This window comes from Schistocerca serialis, unplaced genomic scaffold, assembly GCF_023864345.2.
Source record: "Schistocerca serialis cubense isolate TAMUIC-IGC-003099 unplaced genomic scaffold, iqSchSeri2.2 HiC_scaffold_1375, whole genome shotgun sequence".
Lineage (NCBI taxonomy): Eukaryota > Metazoa > Arthropoda > Insecta > Orthoptera > Acrididae > Schistocerca > Schistocerca serialis.
The window spans coordinates 12,390-32,880 of record NW_026047597.1 but is presented as its reverse complement, the minus strand read 5'-3'; the positions used below and the strand labels follow the sequence as shown (position 1 = coordinate 32,880).

The 20,491-nt window shown below is 50.5% G+C and overlaps 28 non-coding genes across 28 annotated transcripts; 3 read left to right on the top strand and 25 right to left on the bottom strand.

Annotated features, from left to right (window-relative positions):
• Positions 1–67: 67 nt before the first annotated feature.
• On the bottom strand, positions 68–140 carry Trnaf-gaa (transfer RNA phenylalanine (anticodon GAA)). The gene has a single exon. It is a non-coding gene; the product is annotated as a tRNA-Phe (tRNA).
• Positions 141–751: 611 nt separating this feature from the next.
• Positions 752–833, bottom strand: Trnas-uga (transfer RNA serine (anticodon UGA)). Its single transcript has one exon. It is a non-coding gene; the product is annotated as a tRNA-Ser (tRNA).
• A 552-nt stretch (positions 834–1,385) lies between these two features.
• Positions 1,386–1,468, bottom strand: Trnas-cga (transfer RNA serine (anticodon CGA)). Its single transcript has one exon. It is a non-coding gene; the product is annotated as a tRNA-Ser (tRNA).
• Positions 1,469–1,605: 137 nt separating this feature from the next.
• Trnak-uuu (transfer RNA lysine (anticodon UUU)) lies at positions 1,606–1,678 on the bottom strand. The gene has a single exon. It is a non-coding gene; the product is annotated as a tRNA-Lys (tRNA).
• A 539-nt stretch (positions 1,679–2,217) lies between these two features.
• Positions 2,218–2,290, bottom strand: Trnaf-gaa (transfer RNA phenylalanine (anticodon GAA)). The gene has a single exon. It is a non-coding gene; the product is annotated as a tRNA-Phe (tRNA).
• A 611-nt stretch (positions 2,291–2,901) lies between these two features.
• Positions 2,902–2,983, bottom strand: Trnas-uga (transfer RNA serine (anticodon UGA)). Its single transcript has one exon. It is a non-coding gene; the product is annotated as a tRNA-Ser (tRNA).
• A 552-nt stretch (positions 2,984–3,535) lies between these two features.
• Positions 3,536–3,618, bottom strand: Trnas-cga (transfer RNA serine (anticodon CGA)). Its single transcript has one exon. It is a non-coding gene; the product is annotated as a tRNA-Ser (tRNA).
• Positions 3,619–3,755: 137 nt separating this feature from the next.
• Trnak-uuu (transfer RNA lysine (anticodon UUU)) lies at positions 3,756–3,828 on the bottom strand. The gene has a single exon. It is a non-coding gene; the product is annotated as a tRNA-Lys (tRNA).
• A 539-nt stretch (positions 3,829–4,367) lies between these two features.
• Trnaf-gaa (transfer RNA phenylalanine (anticodon GAA)) lies at positions 4,368–4,440 on the bottom strand. The gene has a single exon. It is a non-coding gene; the product is annotated as a tRNA-Phe (tRNA).
• A 611-nt stretch (positions 4,441–5,051) lies between these two features.
• Positions 5,052–5,133, bottom strand: Trnas-uga (transfer RNA serine (anticodon UGA)). The gene has a single exon. It is a non-coding gene; the product is annotated as a tRNA-Ser (tRNA).
• A 552-nt stretch (positions 5,134–5,685) lies between these two features.
• Positions 5,686–5,768, bottom strand: Trnas-cga (transfer RNA serine (anticodon CGA)). The gene has a single exon. It is a non-coding gene; the product is annotated as a tRNA-Ser (tRNA).
• A 137-nt stretch (positions 5,769–5,905) lies between these two features.
• On the bottom strand, positions 5,906–5,978 carry Trnak-uuu (transfer RNA lysine (anticodon UUU)). Its single transcript has one exon. It is a non-coding gene; the product is annotated as a tRNA-Lys (tRNA).
• Positions 5,979–6,517: 539 nt separating this feature from the next.
• Trnaf-gaa (transfer RNA phenylalanine (anticodon GAA)) lies at positions 6,518–6,590 on the bottom strand. Its single transcript has one exon. It is a non-coding gene; the product is annotated as a tRNA-Phe (tRNA).
• A 6,871-nt stretch (positions 6,591–13,461) lies between these two features.
• Trnak-uuu (transfer RNA lysine (anticodon UUU)) lies at positions 13,462–13,534 on the bottom strand. The gene has a single exon. It is a non-coding gene; the product is annotated as a tRNA-Lys (tRNA).
• A 296-nt stretch (positions 13,535–13,830) lies between these two features.
• On the bottom strand, positions 13,831–13,902 carry Trnae-uuc (transfer RNA glutamic acid (anticodon UUC)). Its single transcript has one exon. It is a non-coding gene; the product is annotated as a tRNA-Glu (tRNA).
• Positions 13,903–14,210: 308 nt separating this feature from the next.
• On the bottom strand, positions 14,211–14,283 carry Trnam-cau (transfer RNA methionine (anticodon CAU)). Its single transcript has one exon. It is a non-coding gene; the product is annotated as a tRNA-Met (tRNA).
• A 979-nt stretch (positions 14,284–15,262) lies between these two features.
• Positions 15,263–15,334, top strand: Trnag-ucc (transfer RNA glycine (anticodon UCC)). Its single transcript has one exon. It is a non-coding gene; the product is annotated as a tRNA-Gly (tRNA).
• Positions 15,335–15,608: 274 nt separating this feature from the next.
• Trnas-aga (transfer RNA serine (anticodon AGA)) lies at positions 15,609–15,690 on the bottom strand. Its single transcript has one exon. It is a non-coding gene; the product is annotated as a tRNA-Ser (tRNA).
• Positions 15,691–15,829: 139 nt separating this feature from the next.
• On the bottom strand, positions 15,830–15,902 carry Trnak-uuu (transfer RNA lysine (anticodon UUU)). The gene has a single exon. It is a non-coding gene; the product is annotated as a tRNA-Lys (tRNA).
• A 296-nt stretch (positions 15,903–16,198) lies between these two features.
• On the bottom strand, positions 16,199–16,270 carry Trnae-uuc (transfer RNA glutamic acid (anticodon UUC)). Its single transcript has one exon. It is a non-coding gene; the product is annotated as a tRNA-Glu (tRNA).
• A 308-nt stretch (positions 16,271–16,578) lies between these two features.
• Trnam-cau (transfer RNA methionine (anticodon CAU)) lies at positions 16,579–16,651 on the bottom strand. The gene has a single exon. It is a non-coding gene; the product is annotated as a tRNA-Met (tRNA).
• A 978-nt stretch (positions 16,652–17,629) lies between these two features.
• Trnag-ucc (transfer RNA glycine (anticodon UCC)) lies at positions 17,630–17,701 on the top strand. Its single transcript has one exon. It is a non-coding gene; the product is annotated as a tRNA-Gly (tRNA).
• Positions 17,702–17,975: 274 nt separating this feature from the next.
• Trnas-aga (transfer RNA serine (anticodon AGA)) lies at positions 17,976–18,057 on the bottom strand. The gene has a single exon. It is a non-coding gene; the product is annotated as a tRNA-Ser (tRNA).
• Positions 18,058–18,196: 139 nt separating this feature from the next.
• Positions 18,197–18,269, bottom strand: Trnak-uuu (transfer RNA lysine (anticodon UUU)). The gene has a single exon. It is a non-coding gene; the product is annotated as a tRNA-Lys (tRNA).
• A 296-nt stretch (positions 18,270–18,565) lies between these two features.
• Trnae-uuc (transfer RNA glutamic acid (anticodon UUC)) lies at positions 18,566–18,637 on the bottom strand. The gene has a single exon. It is a non-coding gene; the product is annotated as a tRNA-Glu (tRNA).
• A 308-nt stretch (positions 18,638–18,945) lies between these two features.
• Positions 18,946–19,018, bottom strand: Trnam-cau (transfer RNA methionine (anticodon CAU)). The gene has a single exon. It is a non-coding gene; the product is annotated as a tRNA-Met (tRNA).
• A 978-nt stretch (positions 19,019–19,996) lies between these two features.
• Positions 19,997–20,068, top strand: Trnag-ucc (transfer RNA glycine (anticodon UCC)). Its single transcript has one exon. It is a non-coding gene; the product is annotated as a tRNA-Gly (tRNA).
• A 274-nt stretch (positions 20,069–20,342) lies between these two features.
• Positions 20,343–20,424, bottom strand: Trnas-aga (transfer RNA serine (anticodon AGA)). The gene has a single exon. It is a non-coding gene; the product is annotated as a tRNA-Ser (tRNA).
• Between the last annotated feature and the right edge of the window lie 67 nt (positions 20,425–20,491).

Sequence of the window (20,491 nt, the reverse complement as noted above, 5' to 3'; positions counted from 1 at the left end):
TGTCAGCGGTAGTTGCATTATCACCAACGCAGAGCCATTCCATTGGCGTCGCATCAAAACGAATACCTGCCGAAACCCGGGATCGAACCAGGGACCTTTAGATCTTCAGTCTAACGCTCTCCCAACTGAGCTATTTCGGCTGACATTGAACGTTCCTGTTTGCATGTGTTTGTTAACCTCTGCCTCGTTGCCAATTTCACAGTCACCTTCGTCTGATAAGACACAGGGACGCTGAAAGGCGAGCAGCCGATGCAGTGAAGTCCCACACACATTTCTTCTGCTTCCATCATCGTAACAAGCAAACATGTCGACTCGACTCGTGTAATATTCACTTCGCTGACTTCACGTGACGCCGCGCTGGCGCTAGAAAACCCGTGCTATATCGATGCCAGGGGCAACTCGTGTGCAGAGAACGAGACACAAGAAGGAGTGAGCCTCTCCACCGTATGAGAGGCAGTATCTAGGAGATACACACGGTAAAACATTCGACTTGCGTTAGCTCATCAATTGCTACACGTCATCGTCTGCAAGCTAAGATGGACACATCTGCACTGCCCAGTGAGGCGACACTTGTACTAACACCCGGTGGGCGGCTGTGAGACGAGGAGATGAGCTGCGGCTTCTGAGCGCGACTGTAACGCTGCGCCCTGGATCAAATAACACTGCACATTGCTGGTGACGCGCGTGTTTAGTAGTGACGCAACTGCTAGGATGCAGCTGAACGTCCATCTTTTGAGAGCGAGAAAATTTTCGCAGTCGGCAGGACTCGAACCTACGCTCCCAGAGGGAATCTGATTTCAAGTCAGACGCCTTAACCACTCGGCCACGACTGCCGGTGGCAGAAGCGACTCCCGACAAGTGGAACCGCCGTCTTTAGAAGCAATCTGATGGCAGAAAGCGGCGTGGCGTCACTCTTTTCTGTAGGGTTTCCATTAGCCGTTACGACAGTGTGTTAATTTTCGCCTGGCGGGGGTTTGAGCCCGGGACCCTTTGGTTGAAGGTCTAGCGCTCTACCGACTGAGCTGTCCGGTCCCTCGGCCGAGCGTTGTGGTGCATGCTACATGGTGTGCGAGTGATTCGCGTGTTGTAATTACTGGCTTATGGCTCCAATGGCGACTTCACCGACTTCCCACTGACGCACCGCTGACGCTAGTTTTGTGTCGTCTTAAAACGATGGACATACCTCCAAGCAGCTGCGAGATCTTAAGAAAAGAAACGCTGCACCACTGCCTTTGCCGCACTCGAATGATTGAATTGCGATTCTTAAAAAGAAATGAATGTTCGCTCTGTCCTACACTTTCGAGCACATCTGTGTACTCACGATCTCAGCGACGGCTTTCTGCAGTCCCAGCGTCAGTGCGAGGTGAACCGATGGCCACAGTAAGCAGCGGTCGTAGGATTCGAACCTACGCTCCCAGAGGGAATCTGATTTCGAGTCAGACGCCTTAACCACTCGGCCACGACTGCCGGTAGCGCGGTGTTGTCCCGACACATGCAACTGCTACCGTTTAAAGCACTGTGGTGTCAGAAAACGGCGTAGCTTCATTATTTTCCGTAGCGTTTCCACCGCTACCAGACGAATCGCTACCAAAGTATTAAAATTTCCGCCCGGACAGGGACTTGAACCCTGGACCCTTAGGTTAAAAGCCTAATGCTCTACCGACTGAGCTATCCGGGCTCACACGACGCTGTGATACCTCTCACGATGCACAACTATACATTGACTCATGTCGTTTACTGTTGTGCAATCGCTGCATGGGGCCGTTACTAATAAAACGTCGCCTAAATGCTGTCTGCAGACTTATCGCACTAAGCTCGTAACACACTATCGAAGACTGCTGACACACGATGCAACAACAAATTGCAGGAGTCGTTGCGTCTCATACGTTGGAGCAGAGAATTTACATATTTTGTCGACACTCACTGGGCAATTGGAAAATTCGCAAGCATTTCGAATGCAATGTTTCCCACGTTTTCGCTCGTTTCACGGTTCCGTTGAAATCGTTCTTCACCACCTGACACAGAAAAAGGAACGCAGTCGGTAGGACTTTTTTGATTCTTTTGCTTCTAAGGGAGTTAGTTGTCTAGTGAGTTCCTCTTATGGCATGCACTAGACAACCAGAACAGCTACAGGAGAGAGTCATTTTTGTTGTCAGCGGTAGTTGCATTATCACCAACGCAGAGCCATTCCATTGGCGTCGCATCAAAACGAATACCTGCCGAAACCCGGGATCGAACCAGGGACCTTTAGATCTTCAGTCTAACGCTCTCCCAACTGAGCTATTTCGGCTGACATTGAACGTTCCTGTTTGCATGTGTTTGTTAACCTCTGCCTCGTTGCCAATTTCACAGTCACCTTCGTCTGATAAGACACAGGGACGCTGAAAGGCGAGCAGCCGATGCAGTGAAGTCCCACACACATTTCTTCTGCTTCCATCATCGTAACAAGCAAACATGTCGACTCGACTCGTGTAATATTCACTTCGCTGACTTCACGTGACGCCGCGCTGGCGCTAGAAAACCCGTGCTATATCGATGCCAGGGGCAACTCGTGTGCAGAGAACGAGACACAAGAAGGAGTGAGCCTCTCCACCGTATGAGAGGCAGTATCTAGGAGATACACACGGTAAAACATTCGACTTGCGTTAGCTCATCAATTGCTACACGTCATCGTCTGCAAGCTAAGATGGACACATCTGCACTGCCCAGTGAGGCGACACTTGTACTAACACCCGGTGGGCGGCTGTGAGACGAGGAGATGAGCTGCGGCTTCTGAGCGCGACTGTAACGCTGCGCCCTGGATCAAATAACACTGCACATTGCTGGTGACGCGCGTGTTTAGTAGTGACGCAACTGCTAGGATGCAGCTGAACGTCCATCTTTTGAGAGCGAGAAAATTTTCGCAGTCGGCAGGACTCGAACCTACGCTCCCAGAGGGAATCTGATTTCAAGTCAGACGCCTTAACCACTCGGCCACGACTGCCGGTGGCAGAAGCGACTCCCGACAAGTGGAACCGCCGTCTTTAGAAGCAATCTGATGGCAGAAAGCGGCGTGGCGTCACTCTTTTCTGTAGGGTTTCCATTAGCCGTTACGACAGTGTGTTAATTTTCGCCTGGCGGGGGTTTGAGCCCGGGACCCTTTGGTTGAAGGTCTAGCGCTCTACCGACTGAGCTGTCCGGTCCCTCGGCCGAGCGTTGTGGTGCATGCTACATGGTGTGCGAGTGATTCGCGTGTTGTAATTACTGGCTTATGGCTCCAATGGCGACTTCACCGACTTCCCACTGACGCACCGCTGACGCTAGTTTTGTGTCGTCTTAAAACGATGGACATACCTCCAAGCAGCTGCGAGATCTTAAGAAAAGAAACGCTGCACCACTGCCTTTGCCGCACTCGAATGATTGAATTGCGATTCTTAAAAAGAAATGAATGTTCGCTCTGTCCTACACTTTCGAGCACATCTGTGTACTCACGATCTCAGCGACGGCTTTCTGCAGTCCCAGCGTCAGTGCGAGGTGAACCGATGGCCACAGTAAGCAGCGGTCGTAGGATTCGAACCTACGCTCCCAGAGGGAATCTGATTTCGAGTCAGACGCCTTAACCACTCGGCCACGACTGCCGGTAGCGCGGTGTTGTCCCGACACATGCAACTGCTACCGTTTAAAGCACTGTGGTGTCAGAAAACGGCGTAGCTTCATTATTTTCCGTAGCGTTTCCACCGCTACCAGACGAATCGCTACCAAAGTATTAAAATTTCCGCCCGGACAGGGACTTGAACCCTGGACCCTTAGGTTAAAAGCCTAATGCTCTACCGACTGAGCTATCCGGGCTCACACGACGCTGTGATACCTCTCACGATGCACAACTATACATTGACTCATGTCGTTTACTGTTGTGCAATCGCTGCATGGGGCCGTTACTAATAAAACGTCGCCTAAATGCTGTCTGCAGACTTATCGCACTAAGCTCGTAACACACTATCGAAGACTGCTGACACACGATGCAACAACAAATTGCAGGAGTCGTTGCGTCTCATACGTTGGAGCAGAGAATTTACATATTTTGTCGACACTCACTGGGCAATTGGAAAATTCGCAAGCATTTCGAATGCAATGTTTCCCACGTTTTCGCTCGTTTCACGGTTCCGTTGAAATCGTTCTTCACCACCTGACACAGAAAAAGGAACGCAGTCGGTAGGACTTTTTTGATTCTTTTGCTTCTAAGGGAGTTAGTTGTCTAGTGAGTTCCTCTTATGGCATGCACTAGACAACCAGAACAGCTACAGGAGAGAGTCATTTTTGTTGTCAGCGGTAGTTGCATTATCACCAACGCAGAGCCATTCCATTGGCGTCGCATCAAAACGAATACCTGCCGAAACCCGGGATCGAACCAGGGACCTTTAGATCTTCAGTCTAACGCTCTCCCAACTGAGCTATTTCGGCTGACATTGAACGTTCCTGTTTGCATGTGTTTGTTAACCTCTGCCTCGTTGCCAATTTCACAGTCACCTTCGTCTGATAAGACACAGGGACGCTGAAAGGCGAGCAGCCGATGCAGTGAAGTCCCACACACATTTCTTCTGCTTCCATCATCGTAACAAGCAAACATGTCGACTCGACTCGTGTAATATTCACTTCGCTGACTTCACGTGACGCCGCGCTGGCGCTAGAAAACCCGTGCTATATCGATGCCAGGGGCAACTCGTGTGCAGAGAACGAGACACAAGAAGGAGTGAGCCTCTCCACCGTATGAGAGGCAGTATCTAGGAGATACACACGGTAAAACATTCGACTTGCGTTAGCTCATCAATTGCTACACGTCATCGTCTGCAAGCTAAGATGGACACATCTGCACTGCCCAGTGAGGCGACACTTGTACTAACACCCGGTGGGCGGCTGTGAGACGAGGAGATGAGCTGCGGCTTCTGAGCGCGACTGTAACGCTGCGCCCTGGATCAAATAACACTGCACATTGCTGGTGACGCGCGTGTTTAGTAGTGACGCAACTGCTAGGATGCAGCTGAACGTCCATCTTTTGAGAGCGAGAAAATTTTCGCAGTCGGCAGGACTCGAACCTACGCTCCCAGAGGGAATCTGATTTCAAGTCAGACGCCTTAACCACTCGGCCACGACTGCCGGTGGCAGAAGCGACTCCCGACAAGTGGAACCGCCGTCTTTAGAAGCAATCTGATGGCAGAAAGCGGCGTGGCGTCACTCTTTTCTGTAGGGTTTCCATTAGCCGTTACGACAGTGTGTTAATTTTCGCCTGGCGGGGGTTTGAGCCCGGGACCCTTTGGTTGAAGGTCTAGCGCTCTACCGACTGAGCTGTCCGGTCCCTCGGCCGAGCGTTGTGGTGCATGCTACATGTTGTGCGAGTGATTCGCGTGTTGTAATTACTGGCTTATGGCTCCAATGGCGACTTCACCGACTTCCCACTGACGCACCGCTGACGCTAGTTTTGTGTCGTCTTAAAACGATGGACATACCTCCAAGCAGCTGCGAGATCTTAAGAAAAGAAACGCTGCACCACTGCCTTTGCCGCACTCGAATGATTGAATTGCGATTCTTAAAAAGAAATGAATGTTCGCTCTGTCCTACACTTTCGAGCACATCTGTGTACTCACGATCTCAGCGACGGCTTTCTGCAGTCCCAGCGTCAGTGCGAGGTGAACCGATGGCCACAGTAAGCAGCGGTCGTAGGATTCGAACCTACGCTCCCAGAGGGAATCTGATTTCGAGTCAGACGCCTTAACCACTCGGCCACGACTGCCGGTAGCGCGGTGTTGTCCCGACACATGCAACTGCTACCGTTTAAAGCACTGTGGTGTCAGAAAACGGCGTAGCTTCATTATTTTCCGTAGCGTTTCCACCGCTACCAGACGAATCGCTACCAAAGTATTAAAATTTCCGCCCGGACAGGGACTTGAACCCTGGACCCTTAGGTTAAAAGCCTAATGCTCTACCGACTGAGCTATCCGGGCTCACACGACGCTGTGATACCTCTCACGATGCACAACTATACATTGACTCATGTCGTTTACTGTTGTGCAATCGCTGCATGGGGCCGTTACTAATAAAACGTCGCCTAAATGCTGTCTGCAGACTTATCGCACTAAGCTCGTAACACACTATCGAAGACTGCTGACACACGATGCAACAACAAATTGCAGGAGTCGTTGCGTCTCATACGTTGGAGCAGAGAATTTACATATTTTGTCGACACTCACTGGGCAATTGGAAAATTCGCAAGCATTTCGAATGCAATGTTTCCCACGTTTTCGCTCGTTTCACGGTTCCGTTGAAATCGTTCTTCACCACCTGACACAGAAAAAGGAACGCAGTCGGTAGGACTTTTTTGATTCTTTTGCTTCTAAGGGAGTTAGTTGTCTAGTGAGTTCCTCTTATGGCATGCACTAGACAACCAGAACAGCTACAGGAGAGAGTCATTTTTGTTGTCAGCGGTAGTTGCATTATCACCAACGCAGAGCCATTCCATTGGCGTCGCATCAAAACGAATACCTGCCGAAACCCGGGATCGAACCAGGGACCTTTAGATCTTCAGTCTAACGCTCTCCCAACTGAGCTATTTCGGCTGACATTGAACGTTCCTGTTTGCATGTGTTTGTTAACCTCTGCCTCGTTGCCAATTTCACAGTCACCTTCGTCTGATAAGACACAGGGACGCTGAAAGGCGAGCAGCCGATGCAGTGAAGTCCCACACACATTTCTTCTGCTTCCATCATCGTAACAAGCAAACATGTCGACTCGACTCGTGTAATATTCACTTCGCTGACTTCACGTGACGCCGCGCTGGCGCTAGAAAACCCGTGCTATATCGATGCCAGGGGCAACTCGTGTGCAGAGAACGAGACACAAGAAGGAGTGAGCCTCTCCACCGTATGAGAGGCAGTATCTAGGAGATACACACGGTAAAACATTCGACTTGCGTTAGCTCATCAATTGCTACACGTCATCGTCTGCAAGCTAAGATGGACACATCTGCACTGCCCAGTGAGGCGACACTTGTACTAACACCCGGTGGGCGGCTGTGAGACGAGGAGATGAGCTGCGGCTTCTGAGCGCGACTGTAACGCTGCGCCCTGGATCAAATAACACTGCACATTGCTGGTGACGCGCGTGTTTAGTAGTGACGCAACTGCTAGGATGCAGCTGAACGTCCATCTTTTGAGAGCGAGAAAATTTTCGCAGTCGGCAGGACTTTTTTTTTTTTTTTTTTTTTTTTTTTCAAAATCGCACGCAGCCGGTAGGATTTTTTTTTTCTTTGTTTTTTTATTTTTTTTTTATTTTTTTTCTTTATATTATGATATGGTGGCATCCAGAGCAACAGGCAGGCAGAGGCAAAGAGGGCAGGGGTCGAATGTCCCGAGGCCTGGCCACAGTGACTCCCCCAGACCTGTCACTCAGTCGCCTCCTGAGTTAGTGTAGGTAACTGGTTTTTTTTCTTTTTTTTTTTTTTTTTTTTTTTTGTCTACTGAAGTTGTTTTATTTAAAAATTTTTCTTTGAAAGTGTGTTAAATATTTTTTTTTTTTTTTTTTTTGTTTTTGATTGATTAATTGCCGACTGGCGTGATAAAGAGTGGGGAACTTAACATGGTAGCTCATTGGCTGGAGAAAGAGGAAAGAAGTAATTGGAGCCATAAAGGAAACGAAAACATTGCCCCAGAACTATAGAAAGGCAGCGTTTCCCGCTGGAAGAGAACGACAAGGAGTGCAGTGGGAAAAGGAAAAGAAAACACGAAGAACTTAGAAGCCCGCAACTCTGCCGGGACATGAAAGTAAGTAACGAACCTGAGAGAAAAATGAGCAAACTCTATTTCTCCATAACGGGAAAAAAAAGAATGAAATGGCACGTAATTTGGCAACTAAAAACAAAACACCTCTCTTGGAAAGGAGTGTGAAAGGAGTGGAAGATGTTGAATATGCTGTCTTCACGTAAGAAGCGAGCAAATTGGCAACATAGAATTTTAAAGCAAGCGATCCCCGTAGGAAACAAGAAAGCGAAAGACATATTGAAAGAAAGGAAGACGAAACCCTCGAAAGGGAGTAAAAAGCACACTCGAAATAAAACGAAAGTGCGTTCCAATCGCAAAGAAAGGAAAAAGGAAATTCATGAAAACAGTCAAAAGAAAGGAAGAAAGAAAATAATGCTGTATTCCATTATTTGTCATTTCAATGTGTTTCTAGTTTATTCTTCAGTTTTCTGTTTCTGAGTTCTTTCGTAACGTCAACACGCTATTACTTCTGTTCACATTGCAGGACCATGATCGACGTCGTCATTAAGAGTGGAAAACAGTCGGTGCCAGATGGAAGACTTTCCGAAATTGCTGTTCAATGGGGATTTGCAGAAAGCGCTGAAAGCATCTCTGATACGAGGCTGTCCGCCGGAGCGTTTCATGGCACTCCCACAGGTAAAACAAGTAGTCGACTGGATCAATTATATTCTTGGCAAATATAGCGTAGGTGGTATGCCCTAAAATCCACATTGTAGCATTTCGCTTAGATTGCGGAAAGGGTTTAATGTCGGGGATGACAGCCGTTAGCGGCGAAAAAGACCGCTTGTCAGTCCTGTTAATGAGTGCGAGCATGTCGCAGGAAATAGCCCACACATCTCGTGTGGTTCTGCAAAGAAACCGATGCTCAAGGGTACCCCTTTCGTCACAGTACTCGCACTTAGAGGACGGAATTAGGTGAATAGTCGCCAGTCGGTCGTTGGTTGTCACAGTGCGAGTGATGACCGTGTACCACGTGCTTCGCACTTCCGCCGGTAACAACTTGTTGCTGACGTTTTGCCAAACAAGAACCCAGTTGTTGTGGGGACATTGACGGACTAAGTTATTCGGTGGTGACAAACCAATCATCTCACGATACAAAGAGGTGGCAGACCGCATCCTGCGGTCGCGAGCTAGTGAAACATGATAACTGCGGGACAAGAAAAAATCTCTGAATACAGCAAGCTTGTAAGGTATCCGCGAGACATTGATCGGTGCACTGTCAGAAAGGGGCTCATGGGCGCGGAAGAGGGCAGCCGTCGTACTGTGGGGGCTGTTCTCGACAATGGTGGCAATTCTGTTGACTAGCAGGGCAGAACATTTCTTTCTGACATCTACGAGACCTAGTCCTCCGCGAGACGGAGGCTGGGTACATGTGGCAAGTTTCACCTTGAAAATATGGCCACGCCACAGCAGCCAGTGTGCAGCTTGGCTGATCGTGCGTGCCAACGGAGGTGGGACGTTGAGCACTTGAGCCACATACCACGCTTTAGCCAAAATGTGAACATTGATCAACTCAACACGATGTAGAAGATGTAATTTCCGGGTGGCGTGACGAACCATGAGACCCTTGACAGTTGTGGAAATACGGCGCCAGTTATGAGCGGCCATCTTTATGGGGCAAGCAAAGAATTGAATGCCGAGCAACATGTGGGAGGTAGCTATGGTGTACCACGAATCTGCAGCATAGTTGCGACAGGCACCTATTGGGAGTAGAACTGTTTTATGCGGGTTCAGTTCCGCACCGGTAGCCTGGGCAAAAAGACTGAACACAGGTTTAACTAAAGGGATGTCCTTTTCTTGTCGTATAAAGACGCCGACATCGTCGGCGTACGCAATGCACGACGCCCGTACACCCTCTACATCGATCCCACTGACAGTGCGCCCAATTCGGCGGAGGAGGGGGTCAAGAGCGATAACAAAGAGGGACATAGAGAGGGGACATCCTTGCCGCACAGACCGTGCAATCCTAAAGGGAGCCGAAAGGGTGCCATTTACCAGAATGCGAGAAGACGCTCTCGTTAGGACATTATCAAGAGCGGAGACAAAGTTCATATGAAAGCCGATGTGACCTAACAAGGCAAAGAGGTAATCGTGGTTAATCCTATCAAAAGCCTTCCTAAAGTCAATCGAGAGAATCGCCCCTGGAGTCCGTGTGGCAGCAGTGTGAGCCACGACGTCCCTATACGTGCTCACGGCGGCAAGGATACCCCTCCCTGTCACAGCGCACATCTGGAAAGGGCTAATGATTTTTCGCATCACAGTGTGCAGCCTGGTTGCGACGCATTTGCTGAAAAGCTTGTAGTCACTGTTCAACAGCGTGATAGGGCGGAAGTTTTCAACTTTGTCAGCCCCAGCGGTCTTAGGGAGAAGAATGACGATACCCTCTAGGAACTCTGCCGGACACGGAAGGCCACGCAACAATTCATTTGCGACCTTTGTGAGGATAGGTTCTAAGAGATCCCAGAACTCGAGGTAGAATTCTAAAGGAATTCCGTCAGGGCCTGGGGACTTGTTTCGAGCAGACGAACTGAGTGCATCGCTCATGTCCTCCGTCGTGATGGCGGAAAGGAGGGTGTCATTGTCCTCACGTGTAAGCAGGTTCCGCATTTCACCCATGAGGACATGTGCGGCCGCCCTATCGTGGTCGCTACGCTGGAACGCGGCACTAAAATGGGCAAAAATGTACGCACGAATGTCCCTCTCAGTGGTGAGTCGCTCCCCAGTCTCCAGTCTAAGACACCGAATAAATTTAGTAGCACCCCGTCTCCGCTCTCTTTCGATATGGTGAATAGTCGGTGACTCATCAAACGTCCCTACACAGCGGCTTCTAAGTAAGGAGCCCTGAAAATCTTGGGCTTGCAATTTAAAAATTTGAGCTTTCACAGCCTTTAACTGAAGCAGAAATTGCTCATCAACAATATCTGGTAGAGAGACGGCATCTTTTAAAATCTGATAATAAAATTCAGTGGTTCTATGTTTCCACAGCGCAGCTTCGGCGCTAAAACACTTTAAAACAGCACGGATGGACGGTTTGGCCAGGTGAACCCACCAATTGACAACCGAGGCATAGTTAGCCAGCTTTTCGCCGCAGGAAGAGAGCGTATCGTGAATCTGCCGACGCAACGAGGGGGCACGGACATGGGTCACGTTAAACTTCCACACCCGAGATCGACGTAACTGGCGGAGTTGCGGCGCGCGAAGGTCACAAATGAAGGCGCAGTGATCGGAAAAACAAACAGGGGCAACGTCAGCACTGATTAGGTGATCTGCTATGCAGGTCGACACATAGAACCTATCAAGTCTACTAGCCCCATTTCGATAGAAATACGTAAAAACTTGCTGTTGAGGATAGAGAACACGCCACACATCTGCTAACTGGAAGCTTGCAATCAGACGATCAAGGTCAACGCACTTATGAGCCGTAGGAAACTGATCACTGTCCGCGACCACGCAATTAAAATCGCCCCCCAACACGACGGGCCGCGTCGGGCTGCCAATCAAGGTGGGTACATCTTCAATGAAAAATCTCGCTCTCGCCCTCTTGAAACTAGTGCCAGACGGAGCGTAAATGTTAACTAGTTGCAGGCCTCCGATAACGCACGAGATCCCCCTGCCGGTCGGTAGTCGTTGGACGCGCGTGGGCTCTTCTGCAGACTTATATAAAATAGCGGTACCACACCGAGCTTCCGGGTCGACATTATAAATGGCGGAATACCCCGTTAAAACATCAAGGCACACAACGCTCACTTCCTGTAGAAAAATAAAATCAAACCGACAATGTTGGATAAAAGTTGCCAAGACCTGCAATTTCTGAGGAGCCGCAATACAGTTGATATTTAACGTGGCTATTTGAACCATGTGGCTACAGGACGCATGGGTGTAGGGCACACAGATAAATTTTTTGAAAGGGAGTCACCGGCAAGTTGCAGGCGCACCGGAGACGGAAAGCAGGGTACCGTGGCAGTTACATGTCTTCATCGTCCGCCCAGGAGAGCGGCGTAGGATTGGTCGTGTCTCCGTCCGACAGACTGCCGCCAGTAGGGTCACCCGACGCGGTTTTCCTGGACGCGCGAGTCTGCGAATTGCGCTGTTTACGAGATTCCGTGTCAGGACTAATCTTTTTCGAAGGGGGCGAAATTTCCCGGCCGCCGGTACCCTTTCCTAACATACCCTTAAGTTTCCGACTTTGTTCTCGCACACGTTTTTCTCGTTGCGTGGCAAAGTCAGTATCCTGCAACTTGGTCTTTACTTTCCGTACGGAGGCAACAGAGTGCTGTTCTACATCCATAACCAAGTTCTCCGCGTGAGGCGGAGAAAGGTGCAAGGTATTCGCTGGAGCAGTAATGTTACTGGGGGATGGGTTGGAGTCCGCGACCTTGTCAGGAGTGGCAGGAAGTGCACAATCCCCAGCAGGGATGTCCGACACAACAGGCACTGAAGTAGCAACATCACGTGGGGAGGACGTTGGACACTGTAGAACCGGTGAGGCAGGCGCGGTGTCGCAAACGGCGACAGTAATAGCACCTGATTCCGGAATGCTCTGAACACGTTCATTATCAAGTGAAGTTACGGAAGTCGTCCCCTGCAACGGAGCAGAACGGTTGGTCGGACGACATTCAGTGCTAACGTCAGGGACATTGTCAACAACAGGCGTATGTGGAACAACAGGTACACTAGGAGGAATAGACACACCCGCTACAACAGGTTCACGAACTAACGAGTCAGCCGGTGGCGGAGAACCTCTAAGAAGGGCACCTGCGTAACTACCTGAGTTTTCTAGGGGCAACTGCACAGGGCGCCGACGGGGACAAGAATTCCGCATATGTTCAGTAGAATGACAGAGAGAACACGTTGGAGGTTGGCCGGTGTAGGAGATGAAAGCCCTATGGCCGCCTATGATAACGAAGGACGGAATGTGTTTCTTTAAGTCCATCCGCACAGTACGGACGCCGTTATCACATTGATAAACATACGCGGACGACCAATAATCTTTAGTGACAGCAAAGATAGTCCCATATAAACTTAATGCACGGCGAATTTCATCCAAGGGCACTTCAAAAGGCAGATGGAAAACCTTCACATTTCGTACACCATAACCGGCATGTAGAACCTGCACGTCACTAATAGTCCCATCAGCATGTTTAAACTTCCGAACCCCGCCATTGACGGCCACCAAACGCTCACATAGTTCACTATCAAGGAGTTTCAAGAACACGGAATTAACAATAAAATCTAAATGAACACCGTCAAGCAAAGCTGGGTCTATTTGCAATTCCGATCGGATCCAATGATGTATTTCAAAAGCCGTGGGACGCGGAAATTCGCGATCAAACAACAACTGAATAGTATTAGACCGGTTGTACGACACCATTTTCCACAATAAATCCTTGAAAAACTTACAAAAAGAGAAGAAACACGCTGAGTATAGACACCAGGCCGCTGCAAACCACGACGGCCAACGATGTAAACACAGCTGCTAGCGGAGCTCGCGACGGGCACGTCCGCTCGCCGCAACCACTCGGCCACGACTGCTCGTAACGGAAGTTTCCCTGGAATCGTGAAAAACCCAACCGGTCTGCGCAGAATGTTGACAGGAAACGAACTCCGTGCACTGATTACGGCAGGGCTACCGTCGCTACGAGACGAGCCATTACGGAAACGTTAAAATCTTCGCCCGGACAGGGACTTGAACCCTGGACCCTTAGGTTAAAAGCCTAATGCTCTACCGACTGAGCTATCCGGGCTCACGCTCGTTGTGGATGGAGCGGCTGCAAGCAATGTAGATAACTGGAACGCGTGTGTAGGCGTACTACGGTAATTTCTGGCTTCTGGCGTAACTGGCGACTTCACCGACTTCCCACTGACGCTGGTAGCAGCCCAACAGCGGACCAGTGCCTCTTCTCCCTTTATTCCGGTGCCGACAGTAATTGCATCATGTGCCTGTTTTCCCCGATTACGTTCGGTCGAAGCTTCGGAAGGTGGGCGACAAACGACAGTTCGAAGGCCAAAACATGGATCGTTGAGTGCGCAAAAACTTCCGTTCCGGTACCGGGAATCGAACCCGGGCCTCCTGGGTGAAAGCCAGGTATCCTAGCCACTAGACCACACCGGATTTGGTCGACAAGCGTGAGGTTTTCTCCGTCTCCTCTCGTATTTCGTGCTGAATCTGGACTCAGTGCAGTTCTCCGTTTGCGAGCATATTTGCGCCTACAGACTGGCATGGCGCACAGCTCGAAATTGACTATTCATTATTTTACTCCTAACAAGGGAAGAGAAAGATCAAAGTTGTACGTTGTCATAATTGGAAATAAACATATTGACGCTGAGGCGTAGACTCCTTGTGGATAACGAACGACAATTAAGTTCGTTCCCTAGCAACAGCAACGCCGTTAATTCAGCCATGATGTACAGCAAATTAAATGCCCCGGGTGAGGATCGAACTCACGACCTTAAGATTATGAGACTTACGCGCTACCTACTGCGCTACCGAGGCACGTTGCAAGTATCGTTACAGGAAACTTGGTAAGTCTCTCATATTAGAGATAGTTTGCGCTTTCTCAAGAATCTGTTGTGTTGCTACACGTGCTTTCCCTACTTGCTAGATTAAACTGCTGCCGCAGCTTTTTCAACGGAACGCAGCACTGCCCGAGTTTACAGTACATCGCCCTTGCGGCACCTGAACACAGCGGCCTGTTGGGCCAGGCCGACGTCAGAGTTCAGAAATAGCACGCGACCGTTCAAGTACGGTCTATTGCGTGCTGCGTGTATGGTTCTTCTCACAGCGAATCCTGCTATACATTCCTGAGGCTGGCGCAGCTCAGGCGAGGAATCGGCGCGGCAGCGTTATAGCGAGAACAGCAGAACGATGCATCAGCCGGGAATCTAACCCGAGCCGTCCGCATGCTAAGCGAGCATTCACCAATTTTTTTTTTTTTTTTTTGTTCCCATTTCTTTCGTTGCATTTGTTAGGGGCGGACGTCCGATGGCGCCCGTTCAAGTTCATCGTTGACTCGGTCTTTTATTACAGAGGGCTGATAACTCTCAGACCGAACACGCTGAGCTATCGTGCCGGCAAGCCTTAAGATTATGAGACTTACGCGCTGCCTACTGCACTACTGAGGCACATGCCATTGAACCACCGATGCTCGACAAGCTGCCCGTGCTTCCCGAGCACTTTTCTGCAGGGGAAAGTGGGATTGCCACCCAGCGACGTCGGATACAACCGAAAAAAGTGCTACACACGCGGAGTGCTCCACTACACTGCCTTAAAACGAATGCTCATCTCTATCGTGTGAGTAACCTTGCGGCCGCGGCGACTAGTCTTGTCCAAAGACGCAGCGTGCGTGGAGGCGCTACCCGAATGCGTGTGGATGCACCCTCCTACCTCGTAAAGCGCCTGCAGCTACTATCACCGTGGGCCGCTGCTGGCGGGCAGGAAGCCGACACAGCGGGGCGTTGCGAGCATCGGCTGTGCGGTGGTGGTGTAATGGTGAGCATAGTTGCCTTCCAAGCAGTTGATCCGGGTTCGATTCCCGGCCACCGCAAGTGGCGCTAGTTTTTTCGTATGAGTATGTGAGCCGCGTGCTGTTAAATGAAGGTTTTTTTCGTCGTAGCTCCACGCAGGCCATCCTGTAGTATGTCCCGACTTGTCCCGACTTTGCTCGGCTGACGCGAAAGCTGACGCTTGGAATTCGCCCTTATCAAAAGGACAGGCACTATAAACGGCTGTGAGAGGCGAGGTGTGGAGAGGTACCAAAACGACAGGCAATCTGCGAAATTTTCTGCTCGTTGTTCTTAAACAAAAAAAGAAAAAACCGACGCAGTCGGTAGGACTCGAACCTACGCTCCCAGAGGGAATCTGATTTCTAGTCAGACGCCTTAACCACTCGGCCACGACTGCTCGTAACGGAAGTTTCCCTGGAATCGTGAAAAACCCAACCGGTCTGCGCAGAATGTTGACAGGAAACGAACTCCGTGCACTGATTACGGCAGGGCTACCGTCGCTACGAGACGAGCCATTACGGAAACGTTAAAATCTTCGCCCGGACAGGGACTTGAACCCTGGACCCTTAGGTTAAAAGCCTAATGCTCTACCGACTGAGCTATCCGGGCTCACGCTCGTTGTGGATGGAGCGGCTGCAAGCAATGTAGATAACTGGAACGCGTGTGTAGGCGTACTACGGTAATTTCTGGCTTCTGGCGTAACTGGCGACTTCACCGACTTCCCACTGACGCTGGTAGCAGCCCAACAGCGGACCAGTGCCTCTTCTCCCTTTATTCCGGTGCCGACAGTAATTGCATCATGTGCCTGTTTTCCCCGATTACGTTCGGTCGAAGCTTCGGAAGGTGGGCGACAAACGACAGTTCGAAGGCCAAAACATGGATCGTTGAGTGCGCAAAAACTTCCGTTCCGGTACCGGGAATCGAACCCGGGCCTCCTGGGTGAAAGCCAGGTATCCTAGCCACTAGACCACACCGGATTTGGTCGACAAGCGTGAGGTTTTCTCCGTCTCCTCTCGTATTTCGTGCTGAATCTGGACTCAGTGCAGTTCTCCGTTTGCGAGCATATTTGCGCCTACAGACTGGCATGGCGCACAGCTCGAAATTGACTATTCATTATTTTACTCCTAACAAGGGAAGAGAAAGATCAAAGTTGTACGTTGTCATAATTGGAAATAAACATATTGACGCTGAGGCGTAGACTCCTTGTGGATAACGAACGACAATTAAGTTCGTTCCCTAGCAACAGCAACGCCGTTAATTCAGCCATGATGTACAGCAAATTAAATGCCCCGGGTGAGGATCGAACTCACGACCTTAAGATTATGAGACTTACGCGCTACCTACTGCGCTACCGAGGCACGTTGCAAGTATCGTTACAGGAAACTTGGTAAGTCTCTCATATTAGAGATAGTTTGCGCTTTCTCAAGAATCTGTTGTGTTGCTACACGTGCTTTCCCTACTTGCTAGATTAAACTGCTGCCGCAGCTTTTTCAACGGAACGCAGCACTGCCCGAGTTTACAGTACATCGCCCTTGCGGCACCTGAACACAGCGGCCTGTTGGGCCAGGCCGACGTCAGAGTTCAGAAATAGCACGCGACCGTTCAAGTACGGTCTATTGCGTGCTGCGTGTATGGTTCTTCTCACAGCGAATCCTGCTATACATTCCTGAGGCTGGCGCAGCTCAGGCGAGGAATCGGCGCGGCAGCGTTATAGCGAGAACAGCAGAACGATGCATCAGCCGGGAATCTAACCCGAGCCGTCCGCATGCTAAGCGAGCATTCACCAATTTTTTTTTTTTTTTTTGTTCCCATTTCTTTCGTTGCATTTGTTAGGGGCGGACGTCCGATGGCGCCCGTTCAAGTTCATCGTTGACTCGGTCTTTTATTACAGAGGGCTGATAACTCTCAGACCGAACACGCTGAGCTATCGTGCCGGCAAGCCTTAAGATTATGAGACTTACGCGCTGCCTACTGCACTACTGAGGCACATGCCATTGAACCACCGATGCTCGACAAGCTGCCCGTGCTTCCCGAGCACTTTTCTGCAGGGGAAAGTGGGATTGCCACCCAGCGACGTCGGATACAACCGAAAAAAGTGCTACACACGCGGAGTGCTCCACTACACTGCCTTAAAACGAATGCTCATCTCTATCGTGTGAGTAACCTTGCGGCCGCGGCGACTAGTCTTGTCCAAAGACGCAGCGTGCGTGGAGGCGCTACCCGAATGCGTGTGGATGCACCCTCCTACCTCGTAAAGCGCCTGCAGCTACTATCACCGTGGGCCGCTGCTGGCGGGCAGGAAGCCGACACAGCGGGGCGTTGCGAGCATCGGCTGTGCGGTGGTGGTGTAATGGTGAGCATAGTTGCCTTCCAAGCAGTTGATCCGGGTTCGATTCCCGGCCACCGCAAGTGGCGCTAGTTTTTTCGTATGAGTATGTGAGCCGCGTGCTGTTAAATGAAGGTTTTTTTCGTCGTAGCTCCACGCAGGCCATCCTGTAGTATGTCCCGACTTGTCCCGACTTTGCTCGGCTGACGCGAAAGCTGACGCTTGGAATTCGCCCTTATCAAAAGGACAGGCACTATAAACGGCTGTGAGAGGCGAGGTGTGGAGAGGTACCAAAACGACAGGCAATCTGCGAAATTTTCTGCTCGTTGTTCTTAAACAAAAAAAGAAAAAACCGACGCAGTCGGTAGGACTCGAACCTACGCTCCCAGAGGGAATCTGATTTCTAGTCAGACGCCTTAACCACTCGGCCACGACTGCTCGTAACGGAAGTTTCCCTGGAATCGTGAAAAACCCAACCGGTCTGCGCAGAATGTTGACAGGAAACGAACTCCGTGCACTGATTACGGCAGGGCTACCGTCGCTACGAGACGAGCCATTACGGAAACGTTAAAATCTTCGCCCGGACAGGGACTTGAACCCTGGACCCTTAGGTTAAAAGCCTAATGCTCTACCGACTGAGCTATCCGGGCTCACGCTCGTTGTGGATGGAGCGGCTGCAAGCAATGTAGATAACTGGAACGCGTGTGTAGGCGTACTACGGTAATTTCTGGCTTCTGGCGTAACTGGCGACTTCACCGACTTCCCACTGACGCTGGTAGCAGCCCAACAGCGGACCAGTGCCTCTTCTCCCTTTATTCCGGTGCCGACAGTAATTGCATCATGTGCCTGTTTTCCCCGATTACGTTCGGTCGAAGCTTCGGAAGGTGGGCGACAAACGACAGTTCGAAGGCCAAAACATGGATCGTTGAGTGCGCAAAAACTTCCGTTCCGGTACCGGGAATCGAACCCGGGCCTCCTGGGTGAAAGCCAGGTATCCTAGCCACTAGACCACACCGGATTTGGTCGACAAGCGTGAGGTTTTCTCCGTCTCCTCTCGTATTTCGTGCTGAATCTGGACTCAGTGCAGTTCTCCGTTTGCGAGCATATTTGCGCCTACAGACTGGCATGGCGCACAGCTCGAAATTGACTATTCATTATTTTACTCCTAACAAGGGAAGAGAAAGATCAAAGTTGTACGTTGTCATAATTGGAAATAAACATATTGACGCTGAGGCGTAGACTCCTTGTGGATAACGAACGACAATTAAGTTCGTTCCCTAGCAACAGCAACGCCGTTAATTCAGCCATGATGTACAGCAAATTAAATGCCCCGGGTGAGGATCGAACTCACGACCTTAAGATTATGAGACTTACGCGCTACCTACTGCGCTACCGAGGCACGTTGCAAGTATCGTTACAGGAAACTTGGTAAGTCTCTCATATTAGAGATAGTTTGCGCTTTCTCAAGAATCTGTTGTGTTGCTACACGTGCTTTCCCTACTTGCTAGATTAAACTGCTGCCGCAGCTTTTTCAACGGAACGCAGCACTGCCCGAGTTTACAGTACATCGCCCTTGCGGCACCTGAACACAGCGGCCTGTTGGGCCAGGCCGACGTCAGAGTTCAGAAATAGCACGCGACCGTTCAAGTACGGTCTATTGCGTGCTGCGTGTATGGTTCTTCTCACAGCGAATCCTGCTATACATTCCTGAGGCTGGCGCAGCTCAGGCGAGGAATCGGCGCGGCAGCGTTATAGCGAGAACAGCAGAACGATGCATCAGCCGGGAATCTAACCCGAGCCGTCCGCATGCTAAGCGAGCATTCACCAATTTTTTTTTTTTTTTTTGTTCCCATTTCTTTCGTTGCATTTGTTAGGGGCGGACGTCCGATGGCGCCCGTTCAAGTTCATCGTTGACTCGGTCTTTTATTACAGAGGGCTGATAACTCTCAGACCGAACACGCTGAGCTATCGTGCCGGCAAGCCTTAAGATTATGAGACTTACGCGCTGCCTACTGCACTACTGAGGCACATGCCATTGAACCACCGATGCTCGACAAGCTGCCCGTGCTTCCCGAGCACTTTTCTGCAGGGGAAAGTGGGATTGCCACCCAGCGACGTCGGATACAACCGAAAAAAGTGCTACACACGCGGAGTGCTCCACTACACTGCCTTAAAACGAATGCTCATCTCTATCGTGTGAGTAACCTTGCGGCCGCGGCGACTAGTCTTGTCCAAAGACGCAGCGTGCGTGGAGGCGCTACCCGAATGCGTGTGGATGCACCCTCCTACCTCGTAAAGCGCCTGCAGCTACTATCACCGTGGGCCGCTGCTGGCGGGCAGGAAGCCGACACAGCGGGGCGTTGCGAGCATCGGCTGTGCGGTGGTGGTGTAATGGTGAGCATAGTTGCCTTCCAAGCAGTTGATCCGGGTTCGATTCCCGGCCACCGCAAGTGGCGCTAGTTTTTTCGTATGAGTATGTGAGCCGCGTGCTGTTAAATGAAGGTTTTTTTCGTCGTAGCTCCACGCAGGCCATCCTGTAGTATGTCCCGACTTGTCCCGACTTTGCTCGGCTGACGCGAAAGCTGACGCTTGGAATTCGCCCTTATCAAAAGGACAGGCACTATAAACGGCTGTGAGAGGCGAGGTGTGGAGAGGTACCAAAACGACAGGCAATCTGCGAAATTTTCTGCTCGTTGTTCTTAAACAAAAAAAGAAAAAACCGACGCAGTCGGTAGGACTCGAACCTACGCTCCCAGAGGGAATCTGATTTCTAGTCAGACGCCTTAACCACTCGGCCACGACTGCTCGTAACGGAAGTTTCCCTGGAATCGTGAAAAACCCAACCGGTCTGCGCAGAATGTTGACAGGAAAC